This window comes from Perna viridis, chromosome 3 (assembly GCF_037379345.1).
Source record: "Perna viridis isolate PV_CMFRI_1.1 ecotype Kerala chromosome 3, ASM3737934v1, whole genome shotgun sequence".
Classification (NCBI taxonomy): Eukaryota; Metazoa; Mollusca; class Bivalvia; order Mytilida; family Mytilidae; genus Perna; species Perna viridis.
The window spans coordinates 61,041,826-61,069,140 of NC_142447.1; the positions used below are offsets into that span (position 1 = coordinate 61,041,826).

General features: G+C 31.1%; 1 long non-coding RNA gene across 1 annotated transcript; it reads left to right on the top strand.

The window, feature by feature from the left end:
• Nucleotides 1–1,730: 1,730 nt before the first annotated feature.
• LOC148623211 (uncharacterized) lies at nt 1,731–23,579 on the top strand. The gene is made up of 12 exons (XR_015920802.1): nt 1,731–1,927; nt 3,171–3,262; nt 4,507–4,598; nt 5,928–6,019; nt 7,263–7,354; nt 8,599–8,690; nt 9,963–10,054; nt 12,459–14,022; nt 14,438–14,514; nt 17,361–17,481; nt 18,829–19,203; nt 20,457–23,579. It is a non-coding gene; the product is annotated as an uncharacterized LOC148623211 (long non-coding RNA).
• Nucleotides 23,580–27,315: the final 3,736 nt, after the last annotated feature.

Genomic DNA, 27,315 nt, shown 5'->3' on the forward strand with positions numbered 1-27,315 from the left:
TAGATTCATACATGTGATTTGGTACCATTCTAATAAAAATATGATTCTAATTATTCACATTAGTTCAAACATTATTCTAACATACAATAAAGTATTGTATTATGATATTTACATTATTAAGTCCTGCATGACTAGAACTATTATCATCGATTGGTAAGTTCATTAATCAATGGTTTTGATTTTATACATCTTTATATAATATACCATTTCAAAGATCCAATTTGATAGTTATTTTACTCCTTCTGTATTTAATAAGTTCACAATAGTTTTGTTATATTTATACACTAATCCAATAATTCTTTGTAAAGTTAGCTTAACTGAAAGAATGAAATAATATATAATAAGTGTCAATTGTATTTAAATACACTGTATGTTTCATTTTATTTATCTATTTAATCAATTTTTTAATTAAAGCAGTCAAGGGGAGGTAACGACAACAGAATTTGAATGACGAACACTGCTGATAATATAGATTCTGCGTGAAAAAACTAATCTACCAGCTTAAGGTAAGCTGTTGTTTCAATGATCCATAACGATGCATCTACGTTGTTTAAAGCCCTTCTACATGAAACAATCTAAAATGAAATGAACTTACTGGATTCCACCCCTTAATTTAATCCATAGAAGTACTTTATCAATTGAGTCGCTATCATTTCGTGGCACATGTTGTTATAAATGCAAGTTTACAAAATAACCCAACGAAACATAATTATCTAAATGTGTTCAATGTGAACAAGCAAATTAAAATTGATAGGGGTTTCCGAATGTGTATAAGTGAGCCAATAATCTGATCTATATGATATAAGAAATAACTCTTTCTTAGAGATAATATGCCCACAGAAAATGAAAATATGGAGCACGTAGATGTTTGCCACACTTTCTGTTAATATATCACCATTCCGACGTTTGCTGTGCATTTTCAAAATGATGACGTATTAGATTAAGGATGAACTAACACCGTAGAAAAATAACAAATATTCTGTAAATGTAAATTATCCAAATTGGAATGAAACAAAAACTAGATTGTATTATTTTTCTTTTCAAACATGTTCTAACTAAATAATTTCCTAATTTAAAAAGGAAGTCTATCAAGAGTTTGCATATGAATTACACCTTTTTATAGGCTAATATTTGGGCAATTAGTTAAGTTATTGCTGATGTATTGGTGAAGTAAATTTTCACCTGGTGTTATTATCTGATTTTAACAGACGGTTGTTTATTATGGCACGATTTTAAGCTTTAAAAAAAACCCCATTATAAGCAACGATTTCCTTTTCTTTGTAGCATATATTGGATGGGATGGAGAAGGTGTACATTTATACATGTAATTTGACATACCATCATTTATAAGTGGAATGCTCTTCTTTCCTTTATAGCATATATTGCATACACAAGGTGTAGATTCATGCATGTTATGACATGCCATCAGTTATGTTATTAGCAATGCCTTTCTTTCCTTCATAGCCAATATTGTATAATGATAATGTAGATTCATACATGTGATTTGGTACCATTCTAATAAAAATATGATTCTAATTATTTACATTCAGTTAAAACATTATTCTGACATACAATAAAGTATTGTATTATGATATTTACATTATTTAATCCTGCAAGACCAGAACTATTAAGGGGTGGAATTCAGGAAGTTCATTTCATTTTAGATTGTTTCATGTAGAAGGAATAGTTTTGTTATATTTATACACTAATCCAATAATTATTTGTAAAGTTAGCTTAACTGAAAGAATGAAATAATATATAATAAGTGTCAATTGTATTTAAATACACTGTATGTTTCATTTTATTTATCTATTTAATCAATTTTTTAATTAAAGCAGTCAAGGGGAGGTAACGACAACAGAATTTGAATGACGAACACTGCTGATAATATAGATTCTGCGTGAAAAAACTAATCTACCAGCTTAAGGTAAGCTGTTGTTTCAATGATCCATAACGATGCATCTACGTTGTTTAAAGCCCTTCTACATGAAACAATCTAAAATGAAATAAACTTACTGGATTCCACCCCTTAATTTAATCCATAGAAGTACTTTATCAATTGAGTCACTATCATTTCGTGGCACATGTTGTTATAAATGGAAGTTTACAAAATAACCCAACGAAACATAATTATCTAAATGTGTTCAATGTGAACAAGCAAATTAAAATTGATAGGGGTTTCCGAATGTATATAAGTGAGCCAATAATCTGATCTATATGATATAAGAAATAACTCTTTCTTAGAGATAATATGCCCACAGAAAATGAAAATATGGAGCACGTAGATGTTTGCCACACTTTCTGTTAATATATCACCATTCCGACGTTTGCTGTGCATTTTCAAAATTATGACGTATTCGATAAATTTGTATGAAACAGAAACTACGTTGTATTATTTTTCTTTGCAAACATGTTCTAACTAAATAATTTCCTAATTTAAAAAGGAAGTCTATCAAGAGTTTGCATATGAATTACACCTTTTTATAGGCTAATATTTGGGCAATTAGTTAAGTTATTGCTGATGTATTGGTGAAGTAAATTTTCACCTGGTGTTATTATCTGATTTTAACAGACTGTTGTTTATTATGGCACGATTTTAAGCTTTAAAAGAACCCCATTATAAGCAACGATTTCCTTTTCTTTGTAGCATATATTGGATAAAGAATGTGTACATTCATACATGTAATTTGACATACCATCATTTATAAATGGAATGCTCTTCTTTCCTTTATAGCCAATATTGAATAATGATAATGTAGATTCATACATGTGATTTGGTACCATTCTAATAAAAATATGATTCTAATTATTCACATTAGTTAAAACATTATTCTAACATGCAATAAAGTATTGTATTATGATATTTACATTATTAAGTCCTGCATGACCAGAACTATTATCATCGATTGGTAAGTTCATTAATCAATGGTTTTGATTTTATACATCTTTATATAATATACCATTTCAAAGATCCAATTTGATAGTTATTTTACTCCTTCTGTATTTAATAAGTTCACAATAGTTTTGTTATATTTATACACTAATCCAATAATTCTTTGTAAAGTTAGCTTAACTGAAAGAATGAAATAATATATAATAAGTGTCAATTGTATTTAAATACACTGTATGTTTCATTTTATTTATCTATTTAATCAATTTTTTAATTAAAGCAGTCAAGGGGAGGTAACGACAACAGAATTTGAATGACGAACACTGCTGATAATATAGATTCTGCGTGAAAAAACTAATCTACCAGCTTAAGGTAAGCTGTTGTTTCAATGATCCATAACGATGCATCTACGTTGTTTAAAGCCCTTCTACATGAAACAATCTAAAATGAAATAAACTTACTGGATTCCACCCCTTAATTTAATCCATAGAAGTACTTTATCAATTGAGTCACTATCATTTCGTGGCACATGTTGTTATAAATGGAAGTTTACAAAATAACCCAACGAAACATAATTATCTAAATGTGTTCAATGTGAACAAGCAAATTAAAATTGATAGGGGTTTCCGAATGTATATAAGTGAGCCAATAATCTGATCTATATGATATAAGAAATAACTCTTTCTTAGAGATAATATGCCCACAGAAAATGAAAATATGGAGCACGTAGATGTTTGCCACACTTTCTGTTAATATATCACCATTCCGACGTTTGCTGTGCATTTTCAAAATTATGACGTATTAGATAAATTTGTATGAAACAGAAACTACGTTGTATTATTTTTCTTTGCAAACATGTTCTAACTAAATAATTTCCTAATTTAAAAAGGAAGTCTATCAAGAGTTTGCATATGAATTACACCTTTTTATAGGCTAATATTTGGGCAATTAGTTAAGTTATTGCTGATGTATTGGTGAAGTAAATTTTCACCTGGTGTTATTATCTGATTTTAACAGACTGTTGTTTATTATGGCACGATTTTAAGCTTAAAAAAAAAACCCATTATAAGCAATGATTTCCTTTTCTTTGTAGCATATATTGAATAAAGAATGTGTACATTCATACATGTAATTTGACATACCATCATTTATAAATGGAATGCTCTTCTTTCCTTTATAGCCAATATTGAATAATGATAATGTAGATTCATACATGTGATTTGGTACCATTCTAATAAAAATATGATTCTAATTATTCACATTAGTTCAAACATTATTCTAACATACAATAAAGTATTGTATTATGATATTTACATTATTAAGTCCTGCATGACTAGAACTATTATCATCGATTGGTAAGTTCATTAATCAATGGTTTTGATTTTATACATCTTTATATAATATACCATTTCAAAGATCCAATTTGATAGTTATTTTACTCCTTCTGTATTTAATAAGTTCACAATAGTTTTGTTATATTTATACACTAATCCAATAATTCTTTGTAAAGTTAGCTTAACTGAAAGAATGAAATAATATATAATAAGTGTCAATTGTATTTAAATACACTGTATGTTTCATTTTATTTATCTATTTAATCAATTTTGTAATTAAAGCAGTCAAGGGGAGGTAACGACAACAGAATTTGAATGACGAACACTGCTGATAATATAGATTCTGCGTGAAAAAACTAATCTACCAGCTTAAGGTAAGCTGTTGTTTCAATGATCCATAACGATGCATCTACGTTGTTTAAAGCCCTTCTACATGAAACAATCTAAAATGAAATGAACTTACTGGATTCCACCCCTTAATTTAATCCATAGAAGTACTTTATCAATTGAGTCGCTATCATTTCGTGGCACATGTTGTTATAAATGCAACTTTACAAAATAACCCAACGAAACATAATTATCTAAATGTGTTCAATGTGAACAAGCAAATTAAAATTGATAGGGGTTTCCGAATGTGTATAAGTGAGCCAATAATCTGATCTATATGATATAAGAAATAACTCTTTCTTAGAGATAATATGCCCACAGAAAATGAAAATATGGAGCACGTAGATGTTTGCCACACTTTCTGTTAATATATCACCATTCCGACGTTTGCTGTGCATTTTCAAAATGATGACGTATTAGATTAAGGATGAACTAACACCGTAGAAAAATAACAAATATTCTGTAAATGTAAATTATCCAAATTGGAATGAAACAAAAACTAGATTGTATTATTTTTCTTTTCAAACATGTTCTAACTAAATAATTTCCTAATTTAAAAAGGAAGTCTATCAAGAGTTTGCATATGAATTACACCTTTTTATAGGCTAATATTTGGGCAATTAGTTAAGTTATTGCTGATGTATTGGTGAAGTAAATTTTCACCTGGTGTTATTATCTGATTTTAACAGACGGTTGTTTATTATGGCACGATTTTAAGCTTTAAAAAAAACCCCATTATAAGCAACGATTTCCTTTTCTTTGTAGCATATATTGGATGGGATGGAGAAGGTGTACATTTATACATGTAATTTGACATACCATCATTTATAAGTGGAATGCTCTTCTTTCCTTTATAGCATATATTGCATACACAAGGTGTAGATTCATGCATGTTATGACATGCCATCAGTTATGTTATTAGCAATGCCTTTCTTTCCTTCATAGCCAATATTGTATAATGATAATGTAGATTCATACATGTGATTTGGTACCATTCTAATAAAAATATGATTCTAATTATTTACATTCAGTTAAAACATTATTCTGACATACAATAAAGTATTGTATTATGATATTTACATTATTTAATCCTGCAAGACCAGAACTATTAAGGGGTGGAATTCAGGAAGTTCATTTCATTTTAGATTGTTTCATGTAGAAGGAATAGTTTTGTTATATTTATACACTAATCCAATAATTATTTGTAAAGTTAGCTTAACTCAAAGAATGAAATAATATATAATAAGTGTCAATTGTATTTAAATACACTGTATGTTTCATTTTATTTATCTATTTAATCAATTTTTTAATTAAAGCAGTCAAGGGGAGGTAACGACAACAGAATTTGAATGACGAACACTGCTGATAATATAGATTCTGCGTGAAAAAACTAATCTACCAGCTTAAGGTAAGCTGTTGTTTCAATGATCCATAACGATGCATCTACGTTGTTTAAAGCCCTTCTACATGAAACAATCTAAAATGAAATAAACTTACTGGATTCCACCCCTTAATTTAATCCATAGAAGTACTTTATCAATTGAGTCACTATCATTTCGTGGCACATGTTGTTATAAATGGAAGTTTACAAAATAACCCAACGAAACATAATTATCTAAATGTGTTCAATGTGAACAAGCAAATTAAAATTGATAGGGGTTTCCGAATGTATATAAGTGAGCCAATAATCTGATCTATATGATATAAGAAATAACTCTTTCTTAGAGATAATATGCCCACAGAAAATGAAAATATGGAGCACGTAGATGTTTGCCACACTTTCTGTTAATATATCACCATTCCGACGTTTGCTGTGCATTTTCAAAATTATGACGTATTCGATAAATTTGTATGAAACAGAAACTACGTTGTATTATTTTTCTTTGCAAACATGTTCTAACTAAATAATTTCCTAATTTAAAAAGGAAGTCTATCAAGAGTTTGCATATGAATTACACCTTTTTATAGGCTAATATTTGGGCAATTAGTTAAGTTATTGCTGATGTATTGGTGAAGTAAATTTTCACCTGGTGTTGTTATCTGATTTTAACAGACTGTTGTTTATTATGGCACGATTTTAAGCTTTAAAAAAACCCCATTATAAGCAACGATTTCCTTTTCTTTGTAGCATATATTGGATAAAGAATGTGTACATTCATACATGTAATTTGACATACCATCATTTATAAATGGAATGCTCTTCTTTCCTTTATAGCCAATATTGAATAATGATAATGTAGATTCATACATGTGATTTGGTACCATTCTAATAAAAATATGATTCTAATTATTCACATTAGTTAAAACATTATTCTAACATGCAATAAAGTATTGTATTATGATATTTACATTATTAAGTCCTGCATGACCAGAACTATTATCATCGATTGGTAAGTTCATTAATCAATGGTTTTGATTTTATACATCTTTATATAATATACCATTTCAAAGATCCAATTTGATAGTTATTTTACTCCTTCTGTATTTAATAAGTTCACAATAGTTTTGTTATATTTATACACTAATCCAATAATTCTTTGTAAAGTTAGCTTAACTGAAAGAATGAAATAATATATAATAAGTGTCAATTGTATTTAAATACACTGTATGTTTCATTTTATTTATCTATTTAATCAATTTTTTAATTAAAGCAGTCAAGGGGAGGTAACGACAACAGAATTTGAATGACGAACACTGCTGATAATATAGATTCTGCGTGAAAAAACTAATCTACCAGCTTAAGGTAAGCTGTTGTTTCAATGATCCATAACGATGCATCTACGTTGTTTAAAGCCCTTCTACATGAAACAATCTAAAATGAAATAAACTTACTGGATTCCACCCCTTAATTTAATCCATAGAAGTACTTTATCAATTGAGTCACTATCATTTCGTGGCACATGTTGTTATAAATGGAAGTTTACAAAATAACCCAACGAAACATAATTATCTAAATGTGTTCAATGTGAACAAGCAAATTAAAATTGATAGGGGTTTCCGAATGTATATAAGTGAGCCAATAATCTGATCTATATGATATAAGAAATAACTCTTTCTTAGAGATAATATGCCCACAGAAAATGAAAATATGGAGCACGTAGATGTTTGCCACACTTTCTGTTAATATATCACCATTCCGACGTTTGCTGTGCATTTTCAAAATTATGACGTATTAGATAAATTTGTATGAAACAGAAACTACGTTGTATTATTTTTCTTTGCAAACATGTTCTAACTAAATAATTTCCTAATTTAAAAAGGAAGTCTATCAAGAGTTTGCATATGAATTACACCTTTTTATAGGCTAATATTTGGGCAATTAGTTAAGTTATTGCTGATGTATTGGTGAAGTAAATTTTCACCTGGTGTTATTATCTGATTTTAACAGACTGTTGTTTATTATGGCACGATTTTAAGCTTAAAAAAAAAACCCATTATAAGCAATGATTTCCTTTTCTTTGTAGCATATATTGAATAAAGAATGTGTACATTCATACATGTAATTTGACATACCATCATTTATAAATGGAATGCTCTTCTTTCCTTTATAGCCAATATTGAATAATGATAATGTAGATTCATACATGTGATTTGGTACCATTCTAATAAAAATATGATTCTAATTATTCACATTAGTTAAAACATTATTCTAACATACAATAAAGTATTGTATTATGATATTTACATTATTAAGTCCTGCATGACCAGAACTATTATCATCGATTGGTAAGTTCATTAATCAATGGTTTTGATTTTATACATCTTTATATAATATACCATTTCAAAGATCCAATTTGATAGTTATTTTACTCCTTCTGTATTTAATAAGTTCACAATAGTTTTGTTATATTTATACACTAATCCAATAATTATTTGTAAAGTTAGCTTAACTGAAAGAATGAAATAATATATAATAAGTGTCAATTGTATTTAAATACACTGTATGTTTCATTTTATTTATCTATTTAATCAATTTTTTAATTAAAGCAGTCAAGGGGAGGTAACGACAACAGAATTTGAATGACGAACACTGCTGATAATATAGATTCTGCGTGAAAAAACTAATCTACCAGCTTAAGGTAAGCTGTTGTTTCAATGATCCATAACGATGCATCTACGTTGTTTAAAGCCCTTCTACATGAAACAATCTAAAATGAAATAAACTTACTGGATTCCACCCCTTAATTTAATCCATAGAAGTACTTTATCAATTGAGTCACTATCATTTCGTGGCACATGTTGTTATAAATGGAAGTTTACAAAATAACCCAACGAAACATAATTATCTAAATGTGTTCAATGTGAACAAGCAAATTAAAATTGATAGGGGTTTCCGAATGTATATAAGTGAGCCAATAATCTGATCTATATGATATAAGAAATAACTCTTTCTTAGAGATAATATGCCAACAGAAAATGAAAATATGGAGCACGTAGATGTTTGCCACACTTTCTGTTAATATATCACCATTCCGACGTTTGCTGTGCATTTTCAAAATTATGACGTATTAGATAAATTTGTATGAAACAGAAACTACGTTGTATTATTTTTCTTTGCAAACATGTTCTAACTAAATAATTTCCTAATTTAAAAAGGAAGTCTATCAAGAGTTTGCATATGAATTACACCTTTTTATAGGCTAATATTTGGGCAATTAGTTAAGTTATTGCTGATGTATTGGTGAAGTAAATTTTCACCTGGTGTTATTATCTGATTTTAACAGACTGTTGTTTATTATGGCACGATTTTAAGCTTTAAAAAAAACCCCATTATAAGCAACGATTTCCTTTTCTTTGTAGCATATATTGGATGGGATGGAGAAGGTGTACATTTATACATGTAATTTGACATACCATCATTTATAAGTGGAATGCTCTTCTTTCCTTTATAGCATATATTGCATACACAAGGTGTAGATTCATGCATGTTATGACATGCCATCAGTTATGTTATTAGCAATGCCTTTCTTTCCTTCATAGCCAATATTGTATAATGATAATGTAGATTCATACATGTGATTTGGTACCATTCTAATAAAAATATGATTCTAATTATTTACATTCAGTTAAAATATTATTCTGACATACAATAAAGTATTGTATTATGATATTTACATTATTTAATCCTGCAAGACCAGAACTATTAAGGGGTGGAATTCAGGAAGTTCATTTCATTTTAGATTGTTTCATGTAGAAGGAATAGTTTTGTTATATTTATACACTAATCCAATAATTATTTGTAAAGTTAGCTTAACTGAAAGAATGAAATAATATATAATAAGTGTCAATTGTATTTAAATACACTGTATGTTTCATTTTATTTATCTATTTAATCAATTTTTTAATTAAAGCAGTCAAGGGGAGGTAACGACAACAGAATTTGAATGACGAACACTGCTGATAATATAGATTCTGCGTGAAAAAACTAATCTACCAGCTTAAGGTAAGCTGTTGTTTCAATGATACATAACGATGCATCTACGTTGTTTAAAGCCCTTCTACATGAAACAATCTAAAATGAAATGAACTTACTGGATTCCACCCCTTAATTTAATCCATAGAAGTACTTTATCAGTTGAGTCGCTATCATTTCGTGGCACATGTTGTTATAAATGGAAGTTTACAAAATAACCCAACGAAACATAATTATCTAAATGTGTTCAATGTGAACAAACAAATTAAAATTGATAGGGGTTTCCGAATGTATATAAGTGAGCCAATAATCTGATCTATATGATATAAGAAATAACTCTTTCTTAGAGATAATATGCCCACAGAAAATGAAAATATGGAGCACGTAGATGTTTGCCACACTTTCTGTTAATATATCACCATTCCGACGTTTGCTGTGCATTTTCAAAATTATGACGTATTAGATAAATTTGTATGAAACAGAAACTACGTTGTATTATTTTTCTTAGCAAACATGTTCTAACTAAATAATTTCCTAATTTAAAAAGGAAGTCTATCAAGAGTTTGCATATGAATTACACCTTTTTATAGGCTAATATTTGGGCAATTAGTTAAGTTATTGCTGATGTATTGGTGAAGTAAATTTTCACCTGGTGTTATTATCTGATTTTAACAGACTGTTGTTTATTATGGCACGATTTTAAGCTTTAAAAAAAACCCATTATAAGCAATGATTTCCTTTTCTTTGTAGCATATATTGGATAAAGAATGTGTACATTCATACATGTAATTTGACATACCATCATTTATAAATGGAATGCTCTTCTTTCCTTTATAGCCAATATTGAATAATGATAATGTAGATTCATACATGTGATTTGGTACCATTCTAATAAAAATATGATTCTAATTATTCACATTAGTTAAAACATTATTCTAACATACAATAAAGTATTGTATTATGATATTTACATTATTAAGTCCTGCATGACCAGAACTATTATCATCGATTGGTAAGTTCATTAATCAATGGTTTTGATTTTATACATCTTTATATAATATACCATTTCAAAGATCCAATTTGATAGTTATTTTACTCCTTCTGTATTTAATAAGTTCACAATAGTTTTGTTATATTTATACACTAATCCAATAATTCTTTGTAAAGTTAGCTTAACTGAAAGAATGAAATAATATATAATAAGTGTCAATTGTATTTAAATACACTGTATGTTTCATTTTATTTATCTATTTAATCATTTTTTTAATTAAAGCAGTCAAGGGGAGGTAACGACAACAGAATTTGAATGACAAACACTGCTGATAATATAGATTCTGCGTGGAAAAACTAATCTACCAGCTTAAGGTAAGCTGTTGTTTCAATGATACATAACGATGCATCTACGTTCTTTTAAGCTCTTCTACATTAAACAATCTAAAATGAAATGAACTTACTGGATTCCACCCCTTAATTTAAATAATAGAAGTACTTTATGAATTGAGTCGCTATCATTTCGTAGCACATATTGTAATAAATCCAAGTTTACAAAAAAACCCAAGGAACTATAATGATCTAACTTGTTTTCAATATGATCAAGCAAATTAAAATTGATAGGGGTTTCCGAATGTGTATAAGTGAGCCAATAATCTGATCTATATGACATAAGAAATAACTCTTTCTTAGAGATAATATGCCCACAGAAAATGAAAATATGGAGCATGTAGATGTTTGCCACACTTTCTGTTAATATATCACCATTCCGACGTTTGCTGTGCATTTTCAAAATTATGACGTATTAGATTAAGAATGAACTGAAACCGTATAAAAATAACAAATATTCTGTAAATGTAAATTACCCAAATTAGTATGAAACAAAAACAATGTTGTAGTATAATTGTTCTTTGCAAACATGTTATAACCAAATGTTTACTTAATTTACAAAGGAAAGCTGATGAAGAGTATGTATATTAATCACTATTTTGGAAGACTAGTAGTTGTGCAAGTAAGATGACAAAATGCAAATGAAAGATTTTAGGGTGATATGCATTTTGCATATATGTAAAATAAACCATGACAATACGTGATAAGCATTATCTAGCTGGCAGATCATTAACATATTTTATTATGATCATGCCGGCAAAGTTATTCATTCTCGATGGAAACTAATTTTACTGAACACTATTTTATAACACAGTTATCACCATTTCCAGGACTTCAATTGAATATTCTCGTTAGTTTGATCCAGTGTTTTAGTTATTTTATTTGTTTATGCGCTTCAAGCTCACAATGAAGCCTCGTCATAGATGGAAGTATAAGTTTGTTGCAATTACAAATTTTATGTATTCATTTCCGCGATTAAGATAACGGGAAAATATTTTTAATTACGAATTAAAGATAAATGGATCCATGATTCAGGTGTTTTTATTACTCTTAGAATAAAGAGTACAGCAAGAAGGAAAGAATAAGTAAATCTACCATCTAACGGTAAGCTAGTGTATCAATGACAGACTAAGCAAATCTACCACCTAACGGTAGTCTGCTGTACCAATGAAAGAATAAGTACTAAAGGTAAGCTTCTGTATCAATGACAGAATAATTACATCTACCACCTGACGGTTAGCTTCTGTATCAATGACAGAATTAGTAAATCTACCACCTAACGGTAAGCTTCTGTATCAACGACAGAATAAGTAAATCTACCATCTAATGGTAAGCTACTGTATAAATGATAGAATAAGTATATCTAACAGCTAACGGTAAGCTTCTGTTCTGTATCAACGACAGAATAAGTAAATCTGCCACCAAATAGTAAGCTACTGTATCAATGACAGAATAAGTGTATCTACCACCTAACGGTAAGCTTCTGTTCTGTATTAATGACAGGATAACTAAATTTACCACCTAACGATTAGCTACTGTATCAATGACAGGATAAGTAAATCTACCACCTAACGGTAAGCTACTGTATCAATGACAGGATAAGTAAATATACCACCTAACGATAAGCTTCTGTATAAATGACAGGATAACTAAATCTACCACCTAATCTAAGGTAACTTCTGTATCAATTATCCTATACTATATCTTTTTATACATTCGCTTCACTGATTCTTTGTGACATTCTTCATTCAGATATTTTATTTCAATTTTTTTAAGTTAATAAATGAAGATTTGGTAGTCTGAAGTAAATATATATTATTTCCTTAAATTTTGTAAAACACTGCACTTGTGCTTTATTAAAATAAATTAAGGATGGGTACTAAGTAGATATATCAGTGAATCATGGCTTATTCTCGTATCTTTTGTCAGTCGTTTAACTTTTTTCGTTAATTTTTTTTTTTAAATTACTTTTAGTTGTAGTGTTTTATGAATTCATATAAAGTATGCAGTCAAGGGGAGATAATTTTGTGAAAGAGAATAGTGAAAATTTACAAACACAAGTTTATTAAAAGTTAATAAATAAGTTTTTATAGATGTTCGGTTTACACGATATTATATTTTAGTAAATGTAAAAATTATTTTTTTATTATTTTTAAATGAAAAATGCACGTTATTAATGTAAATCACTTTTTTTCTCAGGTAAGTAGCGACAGCAGGGTATCGCAACCAGCAGCAAGGTACCACAACCGGCAGAGGGGTACCGCAACTGGCAGCAAAGTACCGCAACCGACAGCAGGATATCACAACCGACAGCAGGGTCCCGCAACCGACAGCACGGTACCGCATCCAGAAGCAAGGTACCACAACGGACAGCACGGTACCACAACCGACAGCAAGGTACCGCAGCCATCAGCAAGGTACGACAACCAGCAGCAAGGTAGCAATCAGCAAGCAATATACAGCGTATAGCAGCATGGTACAGCGACCGATAGCTGGGTGCAGAGACGAGCAACATGGTACGATGATCCGCAACGTGTCATGGTGACCAGACAACATGGCATAGTGAGCAGCTGCAAGTCACGGCGAACAATGTATGAATTCAACCTGTATAGCTTCTGGCACGTATTATATTCGCAGATATCTCTAATAGTTCTAATAAATCGGTTAAGTATCTCGACGTTAAACTAGCATGACCTTGACATTAATATCATTCTGCAGCATGTGTCATATATAATTAGAACTGTCTGGGTGTCTTGTATGGGCTTGCAAATATTTTGTCAGGCAGTGTATTGCTATTTGGCCATATAAGCAAATAAGCCATAAAAGTGTTTTTTTGAAATTTAAATCGAGGTGGTATTATATCAGACATACCTAAGAGATATGTCAAATACAGGTACTTCCTTTGGTGAGCTTGCACATGCTTTTGTTTGGTTCAATAGGGACTTCGTTAGTTTTTAATCTGTCTTGCATAAGATCTTATTTTACCTACAGTCTAGCATGCTTTATTTCGTGACTTCTGTTTTTCTGTTTTAGTTGTTTTGCCACGCATTTGATATTACATTGATGTGAACTTCATGCAGAAACTGATTGATCCCAGATACAGAAATAAGGTGCGTGATTATTGCCATACATAATTGACTGTAACTTGTTGTATCTACTGTGAAAGTATACTTTATCCGTGGATACCAAATTTTGTGGAAAAAACGTCAGTTTGTAGATTCTTAAATTCGTTGGTTTTTCAACACAATCATACATATGAAAGAGAAATGTTCATTTCGATCGAACCAAATTTCGAAGTGTGCCAAACCTAAGAAAACACGAAAATTGGTGCCTCGTCAGTATTAATACTTCCACAGTTTTGTTTAATTATGAGGTCCCATTTGCCTGCTACTTGATTTGGACCATTCTACCCAGCGCATTATTTTAACCAGCAAAATTAAAGCTAAAATGGTTTAGTTTTGTATTTGCGCCCATTGCACCCAATCATATTCTAATTTTCTATATTGAGTTTGTACTGAAATGTCCAGTATTCGTATATAGGAATCGGCGAATAAATAGGCGAATCGATTAATATGCTTCTGAACACTTCATTCCAGATATCACTTTTCTAAATGAAGTAAAATTGAATAATGTCAAAGTTGACTGTTGTTACAATACACTTTCTGGTAACTTAATTACGAAATTAATTTCATGTAAATTTGGCAGATTTACATGTGTCATTGAATAGATACAAATTCCATATGCCTGTCTATCTGTTTATTCATCTTACCATATTTCTTGTAAGAACGAAGGAACCCTCCTAAACTGCTGATTGTTTTTTTAATCAAAGTTTATCGGCAGGTTGGATGCCATATGTAGCTAAGAATAAAAGAATATAACTTTTGTTGGAGAATTCGACAGGAAGATAATCCAGGCAAAGATTTGCATATTAAGATCTTGTAAACGCAACTCTTTCCAAAAGAGATTTCGATTAGGAAGATTGGGCATCTTATGTACACGTGCATAAAACAATAGAACTTAAATGTCTGAGGACTCAAAGGGGAGGAAATCCAACTGACGGGTATTACATGTAAACCCTCGAATTCGCAACTCATTTTTTATATCTTAAGGAATTCCAATATAATTTTGTACAAAGATTGGGCACCATATGTAGATCTGCATGTCGGAGTTAAAGTGTCAGTCCTTTTAACAATCAGGCAGTGGATGAAGCATGGTATACACCATACCTATTCTTGTTATATAAAAGGAACCACAATTTTGAAAGTTTAATTTGACTATTTGCACCATTGAATATAAAGAGAAAAAGATTTTCCATATTACTTTGGTAAATTGAGTTATAACTTCATTGAAATGCACTGAAAATGAAAATTTCAAGAAAAGATAAGTATGTCAAAAACCTCATTTTTCTGACATTCTATTGAAAAATGATCCCTGATCCCTCCCGAGTCGATTGCGCTCATTCCCAACTCTGTGCGACCTAAAATGGCGAATAAGGAAATAAATGTTGGAAAAAGGAAATGAATGTTGAAATGAGCTCTTGGTCCCTCTCGAACCCCTCTTACAATCGTTCCGTAAATTGATGCTTAATGGTTTATTACAATATAAAAAATTATCATTTGTGACAAACACCGTTGAGATGTTCCCTATGATAATTTCCAATTTTGTATTCGAATGTTAGATATTACTATTGATATGCATTTCATTAAAACATATGGTTCTCTTTAACATGACTAAGTTTTTGATCGGTTTATTTAGCTTGCAATTCTGTTATATGAATATTTATGAGGTCTTCCTTGACTCAGTGCCTCCTCACTTTGATTAAGATATTGATAGGCCAAATTGAGTTGAAATGCACTGTACAAAACATGGCGGGAAAATTTTCCCGTACTCTTTCACTATAAAAGCAGTAAAAATATCTACGTCACAGATGCTTCAGGATAAACTTAAACAGCTTTTGGGTTGTTTTTCTAGATGTGCTGAATATATTTTAGGCAAAAATGACTAAATTGGGGAAAATGATGTGCCACCTATTGCCTGATTCTTATATAGAATGGTACTTAATACGTTCGAAAATCATCAAAGCTTATTGCCATTATAGAAAATCTTTGACGACCTTCTTTCGTAACTTCATAACTCCTTGAACTACATAGAAATCGTACAAATGTCACTGCTTGTTAATTTTCTAAGAAAGTCTTTCGAGGTTTAACATTTGATAAAGGAGGAATATACTTTTACGTCCAAGTACAGTTTAATATTTGTGACGTGACTTCTTTTCGACTGTCAGAAATCTTTTCATGACAACAACAGAAAATTTCTGCATATTCCATATGCAAAAAAAGTTTTGATGCAATTAACATCAGCAATATATAACCGATAAGACGTAATGAAAGAAATACTGCTTTACTCTGAAAGTACTTTTATTCGTTGGTAACAATTTTCGTGGTTTAAGGAAGAAACAACAGTTCGTTCAGTTTTGATTTCGTGGATTAGACATCTATCTCCTTCATACAAATGAATAGAACAATTCCTTTTCATTGGTAACCAAATTTCGTGGTTTGCCATATGAGCCATACGATGTTTACATTTTTTCAGTTGTTAATGTATATAAGAGCTAGAATCGATGATTATGACTTCGAAATGCACCGTCACTGTATAAGAGACAGGCTTTTGGACCATGTAATAAACAGAAAATACGTCTCAGACACTGCCTAGATAAAGTTTTACTTCCGTCATCTTATTGAGGAATATTCTCTTTCTGACAAATATATTCTAGGATGGATGTTCATTTTGTCAACAAATTATTTTTCTAAAGGTTCAACTTGTTCTTTTATTATCTTCACCTTGAACTTCTTCTTAGATGAACTTAATGTAATTGTATTTACTTTCTTTTATTTTCACTTATTAATTATTCATATCTTCTGTACTTTTAGACTACTGCTTTTTCCAATTTTTCCAGATTTATACCGTCAGTTTGTGTTGGAATATACCGAAAAGAAAGAAACGTAACGGAAGCAGGAGGCTTAGCACGCTCTGAAATCTGGTTAACCCATCATTTCTTTAGGAAATGTCTGTATCAGGTCAGGATAATTGCGATGGATTCCGGTTTTAACTCTGATATTGCCATTTGTTATACGGACTTTCTTTTTTGACTATTCCTTTTGGCCATTGCCTAGATTTTATTAGTTTAGTAATATAGTATCACCTTTCATTGATTACAAACGTGATAATCTTTATTTCCCATTTGTAACCCTTGCCTTTCTTAGTGGAGTATAGTTCATTTAACTTTCAAATTACGATTTTGTCACTTTTCAATCTTTTTACCAATACACTGGAGTAGACGTGTACTGTTGAACTGGTTAAAATATAAGTATTGAACAGGTTTCTGACAAGATGGGGAGGTAAGTAGACATTTATCATGTATTTTTTACTTTTACTTAAACACCTTAATCGGATAGTTTAACAAAAATGGTGTCCAGCAACAATTGAACCAAAGTCATAACCGTAATAAGAGTAATCAAGCGAACCAAGAATTTTAGTAGAAGTCAAAAGAATGTAATCGAGGGACAAAGAGTAGACATGGAAAACAGACATACACAGCAAATTACATAAAATAATCAAAATAATACGTACAAAGCAACACAAGTAAATTAGTAATTCGCACTACACTAAAAATTGGGAGCATGGACCAGGTGCTTTGGTATGGAAATCGTCTGCTGCTTTTCGACAAAAAATCCGCTGAGTTGCTTATAAAAAGTCAAGTCCAGAGTAGATGATGGAGGAAAGGAAAACTATGACACAAATCAGTTCTCACAGTGCAGATGGATACGATCCATGAGTTCATGATGACGACCATAAAACTGATTTATTCAACGGGTCATGGTTTTCCTTTCCTCGTTTGTCTACCCCGGACTTGACTTTTTATGAGCAACTCGGCGGGTGTTTCTAGAAAAGCAGAGGACGCTTACCCTACCGGTGCACCTGGTCCATGCTCCCAGTTTTTAGTGGAATCCGAGTTGCTCATTTACTTTTGTTACTTTGTATGTATGATTTTAGTTACTTTATGTTCTTTGTTGTGTGTGTCTGTTTTCCATGTCTGGTCTTTGTCCCTGGATTTCATTCTTTTGATTACCGCTATAACCTTGGTTCCCTTGATTGTTCTATTAAATATTAACAGTTAGTCTTGCAAGCAGTTACAATATTTTGTTATTGACAGCGTTCTTTCTATATTTACATATAATCTCACTCGCATTTACGCTATTTTGTTATTGACAGCGTTTTTTTAAATATTAACATTCAATTTTGCAAGCAGTTATAATATTTTATTATTGACAGCGTTCTTTCTACATTTATATTTAATATCTCAAATAGTTATATTATTTATTGATATTGTTCTTTCTGTTATTATCATTTGTGTTTATTTCTAGAATATATCACCTAGAAAACCGGATCAAGCTATTGTAGGAGCTATGATTAGACGACACGATGTTTATACAGTATTTTGTTCTTAATGACATCCTGTGGCATATCACATATCATTTATGGATCGTGTTTCAATAGTGTTTTAAGTGTGTTACATCATGTAGTATCCGATGTCAGCATGTTAATGTTTGAAATATTTTGACCAAATGTGTTGCATAGAAACGGATAAAAATTTGTTTCACAAATTTCTGGAGTATTGAGGGTCTGTGAAATCCAATAAGGAATCAGCTCTTAGGAACGGATTTCCGTCTTCATTCCGGTGAACAAAAGAGTCAAGCAAGAGTCAAGGAAAAACATACAAGCAATCCTGTATTTAAATGGTAAAGCAAATATTTTCGAAAATATTATCTGAGAAAACGAATAAACCTGAAAGTAAATTTGAAGATAAAATGCTTTAGGGGAAATGAGAACTTTAAAAGTCAAGAAACAAATAAACAAACTATGCTATGCAGATGTAGACAATAAAAAATGTACATTATCCAAATGAACACAAACATTAATTAAAAGTTGAAGAGCGAAAATCGCTCCACCTCAAAGCATATATATATATGTTCGGTAGGAATAATGTTTTATGCATGACTTCAAACACCCGTTTTGCTGATCGTGTTGTGCCATGTAATATTCGACTCATAAAAAATCTGGAGTCTGTTGTTCAACGTCATTAATCTTAATTAGTATTTAAAATACTTCAATCAATTGATTAAAATGAATTATATAATTAACTTGTTCAACTTGTCATTAAATTTAATAAATCATTAAAAATGCTGATCGTGTCATTAAATTTAATTGACTCATTGGATCTGAATTAAAACTTTAATCACATGATTAAAACACCATTTACACAGTTGGCGATAATGAATCTGAGTCAAAATCATGTTTTTAATAGGACCAGGTAAAGAATTATGCCTCATTTACCTTGAAACAATGTAAACAAAGTATGGAAAGTTAAAAGTTTTACTTTTAGTAAGTTAAAGTGAATGTAATCTCATTAGCAATATGAAATACTCTTGTCTTGAATGCAAGACTATGAAAAAAGTTTTTTTACAAAACCGTTCAGAAATGAGTCTTGGTACATTATTTTACTTTAGAACTTGTTTTTGTCACATATAAATGTAATATTCAAGAAGGATATGCTACATTATCAATATTTGGTTATATTAAAGTAACAAGAAGTGCCAGAAGTTGACATTTAAAGTGCATTATGGGATGCACTTGTATTTCAATCATGTAATTAAAATTTAATACAATGATTAACAAATGCAATGATTAAATTAAGTTGAACAACAAAATTTAATCATTTGATTCACTAATCACTCAATTAAGTGTTAATGACTCATTAAAATTAATCACTCGATAATTTTAATGATAAGTTGAACAGCAGACCCCAGATACTAAAACATGCTCACAAAAATAGAAAAATAGAAATAATACTTTTAGTTCTAGATACAACAGTCAAGATTATGAAGATTAATGTTGTACTACTGTTTTTAAGTGACAAGAACACTGATTATGATACATGTAGCTGTTTTGAATTTTTGAATATACAATTGTTTATTTTATCTTTCTTTTTTAGTCATTTCAACATGAGCTATTATTGCGAAGAAGACGGTACATGATGGACGAATAAAATATAAGTAATTGTAATAAATAAGATATCTAGAAAAGAATATACGAGAAAAAAAACATGTTAATACCAAACAAAAGATTTAAATCGGAAATACCGAAGTGACAGTACAAATAAAGAATATCAAAAAGGGGAAATTCATTGGCAAAAACGCGTATGATAACATGTAAACTAAAAAGGACAAACAACATGAAGTACAAAAAAAATAATAATAAAAAAAAAAAAAAAAATAAAATAAATAAATAAATACACACTGAGACGAGCGGCAGAAATCAAACCAACTAGGGTGCTTTCGTAGAGTTAATACTCTACCAACTTAGATGTTGCCGTACGATGAAACGAGCAGCTCGAACCATACCAACTCAGGTGTTCATGTAGGGTGAGATGAGTTACTCGAACTCCACCAACTCAGGTGAGATGATAAGGTTACACGAGCGGCAGGAACACTACCAATACTTGTGCTCTGGTAGGGTGAGACGATCAGCTCAAACCTCACCAACTAAGGTGCTCCAGTAAGGTGAACAGTTTCTGCTTCTTGCACGATACATTTGTAGATTAAGTATACGGCTAATTTTAATTGTATACGGTTTGTTACATCATTTAAGTAAGTATGAATATGAACATGTAAGTTATTTATAGATAAAACAACCTGATACCACATTAAAAAGACTTAAATATGAAGTTTGTTATAGTATTTTACATTATGCAATATAAATGTTTAAAAGATAGAGTAGTTTTTTTTGCACATACGCTTAAACGTATGTATCTCCATTTTAAGTTTTACTTTTTAAGGTAAAACATACAGATATATGAAGAGGAGATCGAAAAGGAATGCCATGCCATTATGATCAACTTATCTATTATAGTGTACAAGTGGGTGTAATCAAGTGTTATATACGAAGGTGTGTTGAAGTGTGTTGTTTCGGTTTTGTTTAATGAACGTGTTTTTTTTTACGTTCGCGTGTGATTTCTGTTTTGAAATTGATGCATTTATGTGAAGTGGTTTCGTGAATATGACATAGGCAAATAAGCCTATAGTTCATTCACATGATTAGCGATGTTATATGATCAATCTTCCTATCATTCATGCCGTTCATCGTTATTATGCAGTTCATGTTCTCTTATTTCGTTTGGACAATGTATACAAAGAGATCTGGACTTTCTTCTCAACTATTGATGTGAGGGAAACGAGATAAGAGATCGTTGCCGACGGTGTTTGAAAGTTGAAAAAGAAACAAAAGATAAGTATGACTCATTCTTTTTGAAAATAATTTTGAAAACTAGTTGAAGTATCTTGATAAATAAAAAGTCACATTTTTTCACAATTTAAAACAATACGTATAGCTTAAGATTTTATTGCACCTGAGTTGCTAATGGAACTAAGTAGTTACGAACAAAATGATGTGTAACAATATTAACTTTAAAACCGTAGAAGAAATTTATAGGATTGATTGATTGATTAGATTGCAACCACTTGTAAAGAGGACAAATAACATGAGGTAAGAAATAATATATGGAGACAATGAATGTATTCGTAATTTCTCTCTCGTTTTTACCAGAATATAACATCATATGAGCAATTTAGCTTCACTTTCCACCTGGTCCACAAGTTTTTATGGTGAGAAGTCCGAGATGCTCAAATAGGTTAACTCCGCTTTCATAGCGGGGTTATATTGGGGTACAAATGTGCACCATTTCTTGTGTCAGATGTTGTAGAGTGAATTTCCTAAAGCAAAACATGAACAATGTCATTGAATTGAAATCTTCACAGAGTAACGAAATATTGCAAATATGCATGTCTTTGTAAAATGATTTTAGCATGAACTGCGTCTTAAATGAATATATAGGGTACCAATCTTATATCCACAACTCCTTCTCTATTTACTTAATGGAATTTTAGGAAAGTTTATGAATTTAGGGTACCATCACTTTAGGGAGAATTCATAATTTGTACTGTATGCTATATGCTTTTGGATAAAGTAGAATCAACATCGTATAATAGCTTGTGGTTAAACTTGCCAAATAAGTAGTCTTTATTAAGATCTTGGAAGCTATTGAATTTTCAGGTAATTGGTGCATTGATCTAATTGGGGATACCGGGTGTCATTTAAGTCGATTTTTCTCGGGTTTTTCTTGTTGCTTTTGTTTATTTGTGTTTTTTTTGCATTTGTTTCGTGGTTAAGTCCTTGTTTCTGGGTATTAATATAATTTTATTCGTTCTTAATATGGATTAACTTTCATATAAAGTTAACCTATCAGTCAGGAATAATGCCATATATCCATTTTGCAAGGATCCTTATTATGTTATGTATGTTATCAAAGTTTCTCCACACATTCATGTCTGTTTAATATTTGATTTAAGTTGTAACATGTTTAAGGTTTATTTTTGTTTTTTCGTTTTAGGAACGTTTTGCTTTACTGAAGGAAACATACATCACTCACAGATAATTGAACGGCATATCCTTATTTTAAATAAAATACGCCCTACTTAGCTCAACTAAGGGAAACTGCGATTAGCACAATATATATTTTAGAATCAGCATATTCGAGGTTCTAATATAACATATCACTTAAGGTTTCAGACCAAAAGTGAGGTAAAATAATCTTTTTTTTTGCATTTGTAATTGTGAAGGTCCTAAGTCAGGGATATGTCCTTGTTAATATCATCACTGAATAGATTTCACGGTCGTTTACACAGCTCAATATCCTTCCTCACCTCAGATTTCGACCAATCGGATCGATTGAAATTTTGAGGAAAATCTAAATTTGAGTCTTTTTTTTAACCTGGGCCCATATAATTAATAAATGAGTCACATAGTACTATCAATAGCACATACAAACACAAATGAAAAAAAAAAAATAAGAATGAAAAAAAACAAAAAAAACAAAACAAAACAAAAAACAAAAACAAAAAACAAAGAACAAACAAAAACAAAAAAAAACCTAATAAAAACAGTAATACAACAATATCACAATTAAGTAAGTTATCAAATAATATTTTGGAAAATAGAAATAGAATAATACCACAACTACGTAACCCTAACCCTAACGCTGCTACTGACAAAAGAAAAAGAAGCTACCCTCTGCGAATATTTACAAGCACATATATATTCACTAGCAGTACCTATAATGATAGCGTTGTGCGTTTATTTGAACATGATTTCATCGTAGTTACACAAGGTAAATATTACTCATGGTTGTTGCACACGAATTGTGTTCTATTGAATGAAATAAAATAACAAATTGTGCAAACGTTGTTGCAACCCACAGACGTGTACGAAATATCGAGGTGGCAGTAGTATTAAACATTAAAATAAAGAAAACATTCCTATCAAATATTATAACTAATTGAGGATAATGCACAATAAATACAGGAATATCGAAGCTTAACCAAAATATAAATTCATAAGCACCAAAAAAAATACAGCCATGCAATGATAACAAGCGTTTCAACAATATTACCACAAAAATTAACTTATGAAAGGTATACTGAAATGATAAAAAAGTCATCGGAAACAGTCAGAAAGATGTCTAAAGAACAAATGGTAGTATCAGGGTAAAACCAGAAAATTGAAAGAGTAACTGAAATAATACATACAGAATAACAAAAGTAAATGAGCAACTCGAACTCCACAAAAAACTGGGAACATGGACCAAGTACATCGGTAGGGTAAGCATCGTCTGCTTTTCTAGAAACATCCGCTGAGTCCCTCATAAAACGTTAATGCCGGGGTAGACGAAAGAGGAAAGGAAAACTATGAGGCGTAGAACAAATCAGTTTTCATGGCGCAGATACACTGTAACGATACATCGATCTCTAATTAAGTGTAGGTCAAGATATGAGGCTGACTTCACAGTGTCTGTAGTATCCTTTATGTCAAGTTCTTAAGGGTAGATACGATGTATCAAATCCCCGAAACTAGGATTGTTTAACGCTGAATCATTAAGTTCATAGAATAAAATCATAAGTCTTTGGAGTTGGTTAGAATATTATCCAATGGTAAAAAGTGTTGAAAGGCGAAGGACTGTAGATTCATTCATGAGCAAACAGAATAAAAAATGTGTTTTGCTTTCAAATATAAAGAACAACAGCTATAATCCTCTTTTAAACTCTCCATTCAAACATGGTTCTTTCGGTCACGTCGTTACGTGAGATTTGTCCATCATCGAAAACGAATCTCTGCGTAATATCCTTTCTAAAGGTCCCAAATACGTCGCTCCATAAATCGGAATTGTAACTTTAAAGTTCTTATGGATACCGTGGAGGACTACGCAAGAAAATGGATAAAACGAGAACAAGAAGACATTGATTTTCTGTCAGAGTGGTTAATGACGTGAGGTCTTTAATTTTACAACGAATGTAAGTTTTAAGTAGGTCAATGACTGCCAATGCTATATCAGTCTTCAAAGACCCCGATGTAGCAAAAACATTGTCTGCTATACATGACAAATATGTTGTTGTACCAGCAAACAAAGCCCAAAACAACTGTTTTTGTCTGTAAAACGTTTTACACCCAATGTTATTATCAGAGGTAGACGTAGAAAATAATAGCAGTGATAAGACCTATACTGCTACCACACTCTCCAAAGAAGAGATTGTAGAAAACCATAATTCTGTGCTATCCTCTTTTGGTCTCTACCAAGGACGGTGATTGTGATTTACCGTCTGTGTACTGGATTCTTAAACTCCACAAGAATCCATACAAACAACGTTTCATAGCTGGATCTGCAAAATGTACCGCCAAACCTCTTTCAAAACTTCTAACTTCTATTCTCACAGTTGTAAAAGAGGGTCTGCAGTCCTAATAAGAAACCTTGTCACTCCCGTAGTGGTATTAATTCAATGTGGATCCTGAAAAATTCGAAAGATCTTTTGGAGACAATCAGTTCAAGACTATTATCAGAATATCATAACATTAAAACCTATAACTTTCTATGAGCAACTCTGCGGGTGTTTCTAGAAAAGAAGAGGACGCTTACCGGTGCACCTGGTCCATGCTCCCAGTTTTTAGTGGAGTCCGAGTTGCTCATTTGCTTTTGTTACTTTGCATGTATGATTTTATTTACTTTATGTTCTTTGTTGTGTAAGTCTGTTTTCCATGTCTGGTCTTTGTCCCCGGATTACATTCTGTTGATTACCGCTATAACCTTGTTTCCCTTTATTACTCTTTCAACACTGTAAACTTCTATTCAACATACTCAGTTAAAATCCCAGTTTCCAAAAAAAGATGGTACACCTATATACAAATATATTGTTCTTGGTGAAGATTCCTCATAATTTGTAAGAAATAATTCCAAATCATTTTCCAAATATACAGAAGAAGATGTTTACAAAATGCTGGAATTTTTAATCGACAACATATTTGTCCAGTGTGGTGGACGCGTTTTTCAACAAACGGTTGGTATCCCGATGGGACAAATTTGTGCTCCTCTACTTGCTGACCTATTCCTTCACTTTTATGAAACTGCCTTTATAGCTGATCTGATCCGAAAGAAATAACATCGTTTAGCTAGATCCTTTAATCTCAGTTTCCGCTATATAGATGACATATTATCTTTAAACAATCCTAATTTTGGTGATTTGATACATCGCATCTACCCCAAATAACTTGAGATAAAGTATACTACAGACACTGTGAAGTCAGCCTCATGTAACCTACACTTAGAATTAGATGGTAAAGGAAAACTATTGACCACACTTTACGACAAACGTGATGACTTTCCATTCAGAATTGTTAACTTTCCTTTCATCTTTGGCAACCTCCCTTCACCACCTGCGTATGGAGTGTGTGATAGAACAGTACTTAGACATTACCATTAATGATTAAATTGTTATTTTGAGAAAGGGAGGAATGTGTTGGTGACTTTAAGAATTAGTATTATTAATGTTAATTATAAATTGAATTATATATGCTTGGGGGTATGGAACAACCAAAAAGTGGGAATTAAAAGAACGTATTTTCAAAACAAGTAACTATACAATAGCAAAAATACCTAAGGCTAAACAATTATAGTGTAAGCAAAGGCACATACAAAATAATTAATTATACACAAATAATAAATGGGTCAGTAAATCATACTCAAGGCAGGTTAACTGGACACATGGGATGTTAATGTCCAGAGTTATGTCCAGATATACATTGAATTAAGGTTATGTCTTATATAAGTGAATAGTTAACTGGCCACATGGAATGTTTATGTTCAGATTTATGTTCAGATGTACATTGAATTAAGGATATGTCTTATATAAGTGAATAGTATATATTCGGAACATGTTGAATATTCTGTGATCCTCGCTTCTACTATTGTAATAAACGTAGCAGTCAGTGTACACGTCTTGGAGTTATTGTCCGTGCCAGACTCTACCACAAGTGTTCATGTCACATCTCATACGTTATGCCAGAGCTTGCCGAAACTACGCAGATTTTTTGTATCGCGCTAGAATTCTAACGAATAGGCTTCTGGAAAAGGGTTATGTTGCTACAAGATTGAAGTCATCACTAAAAAAGTGTAATGGTCGTCATCATGATCGTTACGATGTATCCATCTACGCCATAAAAACTGATTTGTTCAACGTGTCATAGTTTTCCTTTCCTCTCTCGCCTACCCCGGACTTGACTTTTTACGAGCAGCTCGGCGGGTGTTTCTAGAAAAGCAGAAGGCGCTTACGCTACCGGTGCACCTAGTCCATGTTCCCAGTTTTAGTGGAGTCCGAGTAGCTCATTTGTTTTTGATACTTTGTATGTATGATTTTAGTTATTTTATGTTCTTTGTAGTGTTTGTCTGTTTTCCAGGTCTGGACTTTATC